The sequence below is a fragment of the Tenrec ecaudatus genome, chromosome 1 (genome assembly GCF_050624435.1).
Source record: "Tenrec ecaudatus isolate mTenEca1 chromosome 1, mTenEca1.hap1, whole genome shotgun sequence".
NCBI lineage: Eukaryota > Metazoa > Chordata > Mammalia > Afrosoricida > Tenrecidae > Tenrec > Tenrec ecaudatus.
The window spans coordinates 306,149,493-306,154,889 of record NC_134530.1 but is presented as its reverse complement, the minus strand read 5'-3'; the positions used below and the strand labels follow the sequence as shown (position 1 = coordinate 306,154,889).

At 47.5% G+C, this 5,397-nt stretch overlaps 1 non-coding gene across 1 annotated transcript; it reads left to right on the top strand.

The window, feature by feature from the left end:
• Positions 1–1,268: 1,268 nt before the first annotated feature.
• Positions 1,269–1,342, top strand: TRNAT-UGU (transfer RNA threonine (anticodon UGU)). The gene has a single exon. It is a non-coding gene; the product is annotated as a tRNA-Thr (tRNA).
• The last annotated feature ends 4,055 nt before the right edge of the window (positions 1,343–5,397 follow it).

Here is a 5,397-nt window from a genome sequence, read left to right as displayed (position 1 = left end):
ATTAGGGTTCCTGTATCTGGCAATATTTCTATGCCATCCATAAGGTTCCCAGTGGACAGCCCACTTCTTCTTAATAGTCTGGTCTTCATCTGGAAGCGCTGCTGAAACCGGCTCACTTTGGGTGACCCTGCTGATATTCGAAATCCCAGTGACCTAACATCCAGCCTTGCAGCAACACACATGCCACACCCACCACAGTACAACAGCAAACCGACAGGCATGGGATAGGTTTTGTTATGGGAGCGTTCATAGAATCTAAGAGTTTACACGCATTACAATTGGATTGTCAAAATGATAACATGGCCAACAAACATGATTCTAATTCTGTATGACACACAAGTGGTGGACAGTTAGACACAGTAAAAAGGAGCACTCACTGAGAGAACCTTTCTGGGGTGATGGACACAGTCTATCCTGGGGGTGCTTCTGTGCTATTGTTCGGTGGCACGTGGTAGGTTCTGTCCCACAGAGACCCCCATGTAGAGCAGAACTAGACCATGCCCAGTCCGGCACCATCCTCACAATTGCTGTTATGTCTGAGTCCACTGTTCCAACCACGGGGTCCATTCATCTTCCGGGGAGGTCCTTCTTGCGTTGCCTGCGCTCTACTTTACACGTGGCCAGGCAGAAAAACACACACATGCGATTCCATTATTATTTTTAAAGGCTTAATAAAAAATGTAAACGTGTGAAAAAAATCAAACAACCCAGGCTAAAGATATCCCCTAGTAAGACTATAAAGAAAGCCCCCACAAAGGATCTCTTCGAAGATTTTAACAATTACTGCTTTTCAAGTTGTGCTGCGTAGGGGCAACATTTGTTCTTCCTATGCGGAATTTGAGAACTAGTGTCTCCTGTGGCAACTGACGTGGGGAAGGGATTCTCTTCGGAGAGTCAATAACATTTGCATGAGTCCTCAGCAGGCGTTTCGTAAAGTTTAAAGAGGAGCACTGGCTGAGTTGGAAGGACGTTAGGGTAAGTGCGCCCCCGCAGCTCCTCTCAAGCATCTGTATGTCCTCAGGCTCCTGTATGCCCTTCCTGTGGGTTCGGAATCCGAAAGGCGGGGCTTCCTCCACTGGCCATTGTAGTTATCCTGCACTTTTCTCACAATCCCATTTACACACACACACACACACACACACACACACACACACACACACACACACACACACACACACACACACACACACCCCACTGACAAAAAAATAGCAAGACCTTTGTCACTAGAAAGTAAATAAAAGGCATTTTTAGAAACCCTGGAATAAGTTGGCTCCATGGCTTAGTTGGTTAAAGCGCCTGTCTTGTAAACAGGAGATCCTGGGTTCGAATCCCAGTGGGGCCTGGGTTGTGTTTTTTTTTCTTCCCACTTTTGATAAATCTTTAGCACTAAGAAAAGATGAAAGAATCTTAATTGTAACACCACAACATTGGCATCCTTTCTCTCCCCTTTCACCCTCAAGCTTGGGGTAACAGGCTCAAACCTCAGCAATTCACTTGTCCAGCGAAAAAGGGACGAACGTCTTTTCCCGCGCAAATTAATCTGCCCTACCCCGCTTTGTGGGACCGCGTTAGAGGAGGGGGTCCCCGTAGCGCGTAAGTGGAGGGGCATGAACGCTCCTCACACGCTCACCCTGTGGTTATTGCAGCCCGCAGGCACCACATTGTTACCGCAAACCACGGCCCTGGCCTAAGAACAAGAACGGTGGCTTATTTTTGATGAGTTCCTGGGGCGAAGTGCAAGTCAGCGACCGGCTATGACGAGAAGTCAGGCTTGGGGGAGAGAATTCTGAGCGCAGCCCACACTCTGCCAGGTCTGCATCTTCGGGACCCCTAGACTGACAATCGTGTGATTGCACTTGGTTCTGCAGGGAGCGAGCAAAGTTATCAACCAGGCCGGTTCGATGCATATGTAAAGATGCCTTGGATTACGGATGTATCCCCAAATTTCTTTCACTCAGGGTCCACTTTTAAGCGCTTGATTCGGTATTTTCTCCGGCCTTAGCGATCTGGAGATGAAAAAAGAGGGGGTGGAGTGGGGCTGGGGGCAGGGGTAGGTGCAGGGAGATGCTGTTGCGCAGACCCCGCAAGATGGTCCCTGCGCCAATGGAAAAGACGGATGAAGCAACACGTGACACGTTCTCCTCGCTCCTCCCCCTCCTCGGGGTCATCTCCCTTTCCTGTGGCTTTCCGGAGAGGGCCGGTAGCTTTTCTAGGAAGTGGCAAGTATGGCACCTGTTCTGGGGGAGACGGGCCCCCCCCCCCGGAAAGCCGAGCCACTGAGCACTTTCCATGCCCAGCTGTGAGAGATCATTCAACAATTTAAAACTAATTGCCATAGGCACGGTTTTCCGTAGCTACATCCCTGGTAGAAGGAACCCTGGCTGCGTACTGGTTACGCATTGAGCTGCTAACTGCGAGATCAGTTCGAAACCTCCAGCCGCTCCTCGAGAGGAAAACGAGGCTTCTATCCCCCGCCCTCCACCACCCCCCTCTCGTAAAGTGCCACTGTCTCAGAAACCCACACGGGCAGGTCTGCTCTGACCTGTAAGGTCGCTATGAGTCGACCTCAACCTGGTGGGAGTGAGTGATACTCTGGTGGGGGTGGGATGAGAGTGAAAGCCCCTTTACCCAGTATGGTCTGTGGGGCTTTCGGAGACACTTGACTGTGTTAATGGCTGGAAGCCAGCCAATCCTGGACTATGATTTCCATGAGTCTCCTTACCGTGGATCTTGGTTTCTGCTCTGCCTTTCAACTGCCTCCACCTCCGAGCATGACCCTTAATTTGGAACTTCCTAAATAGAAATGCATTGTTCTACACTCATCTGTATCTTGTAGTTGTGGTTGTTGGTAGGTGCGGTGAAGCCCCTTCCTATTCATAGCGACACTGTGTATAACAGAACGAAATACCTGCCGGCTCTACGTTGCCCTCACAATCGTTGGCAGGTGTGAGCCCACTGTTAAAGACAGACGCAGGGCATTCCTTGTTTTCCGTGTCTAACGCTGCCCTCACCAAGGGAGACTCCGGATCTGTGTGGAGTCCAGCAGGAGTGGATGACCCGATAAGCAGGGTAAGCAAGGACGTACTTGTGCTTCTTTACTGATCTGTACTGAACTGGCAAGTCCCTTCCCGCCATGAAAGTAGGAATTGGGGAGAGGCAGATGCTAGCCATTAGTAGCAAATTCTTGCCATGTGGTTGGAAAATGTGGAAAAAATGTTCTCACCTACTTACTGGATAACGTGCACGTGGGATCGGCTGAAAACTGAATAAGGGGTTATAAACTCCTTAGTCACGCACTGACCACCCATCAGACACCTGAGGCCCACCACAGCGCTGGATCATAATGAATTGTGGCCATGTTTGCTCGCAGTCTTGTGCTGGCCCCAAGCCTCAGGGGCAGAGAAAGTGTGCTAACAAGAATTTCTTTTTTCTTTTAAAAAATGTTGGGAGTTTCCTTTTAAATAATACTTTCCTTTAAAATGAATAGTAATATATTTTGTTATTAGGTGCTGTCCAGTCAGTTCCAATACATAACGACCTGGGGATGACAGAATGAAACGCTGCCTGATTCTGCACCGTCTTCACAATTGTTATGTTGGAGGCCATTGCTGCAGCTACTGTGTCCACCTGTCTCTTTGAGGCTCTTCCTCTTTTGTGCTAACTCGCTACCAAGCATGATGTCCAGGGACTGGCTCCTGGTTCCCCTCCTGTCCAAAGCAAGTGAGACCAAGTCTCACCATCCTCACATCCAGGGAGCATTCTGGCTGTACTTCTTCCAACACGTATTTGTTTGTTGTTCTTCTAAAAGCCAGGGTACTTAAATTCTTTGCCAACATTCAGATGCATCCCTTCTTTAGTCTTCTTTGTTCATCATTCAATGCTCACAGTCCATTTAAAATACCATGGCTTGTGTGGCAGTTAGTTACATAATCTCCTGTCAATTTGCGAAGGGGTGGAGTCTAGCGTGTCAATCAAGTCACAGCCTGATGACCTCATCTGGAGGTGCTGAAGGAAATAAATAGCTCACTGGAGGGTAGGCACTCTGCTACATATTCCTGATGACAAGCCACATGGAGCTACACTGATGGAGCCAGAGCCCTGGAGCTAGAGGAGCCATGTGGAGACCCACACCAGCGCTGAGGTGCTTCCACTGCCACTGGATCTACGAGACTTACCACCCACTGGCCTTTGATCTTCATGCATTCAGCATGATTGCATGTGTTGTGTGAGTCTGGAGAGGAATTTATAGACTGGTATTGAACATAGGGGCTAATATTGGACTTTGGGACTTGATGGGCTGTGATGTTTTCTTGATGTACAATACTTCTTGGATATAAAGTTCTCTATTACACACATTTGAGTGTATCTGGGTTTGTTTCTGTAGTCAACCCAGACTAACACAGCTTGGGTTGCGAGCACCTTAGTTCTCAAAGTGATATCTTTGCTCTTTAACACTTTAAAGAGATCTCGTGCCGCAGATTTGCCCGGTGCGCTATGTGGTTGAATATATTGACTGCAACTTCTGTGAGCATTGCTTGTAAGTCCAAGTAAAGGGAAACCCTAGACAACCTCCATCTTTTCTCCACCATCATGTTGCTTAGTGGTCAAGTTGTTAGGATTTGAATTCGTGCATTGGCGAAGAATATTGAATAGACCTTGGGATTTCAGAAGAGTATTCAAATCTATCTAAAAAGTAGTACAGCCAGAGTGTTCCTTCAAAACAAGACTTTGCCCCTTGTCTACTGGACAGGAGATATCAGTCCCTACAGAAGCACACCGTTCGTGGTAGAGGGGCAGTAGGAAAGAAGGAAGACTTGATTTCACTCACTCACTCATTGAGTTGATCTGGACTCAGTCAATTCCTAATCAGGGACCTTAAGACAGAGTAGAACTGGGTTTTTGAGGCTCTCAATCTTTATGGGAACAGATAACCTTTCTCCCAAGAACCAGCTGGCAGTTTTGAACTGTTAACCTCATGGCCAAGTAGCCCAATTTGTAATCCACTATGCCACCAGGTTTCCTTATGGATTGATCTAGTGGCTGCAATATGGGCTCACGCACAGTGAAGATGATCAGGATGGCGCAGGACCAGTCAGCTTTGGGTTCTATTGTACATGGGGTTGCAATGAGTCAATGGCAACTAACAACATACCTATGCTTTAAACTCTAACCACCTTTTAAAAGTAGCTTGTCTTACGTCACATACTTGTAGGTGATCAGGCTCTCTAAAACACTTGAGATATATTACTTCAGCAAACAACAGTAATGAACATGTTCTGTTTCCAAGAGCACACAGGTCTTGTAACCATGTGATTGTACAAACCACTGATCTTGTGATAACCCTAACAAAGTTTTTATTTAAGCTTCAGTAACATTTATATGCATGCTGCTCTTACA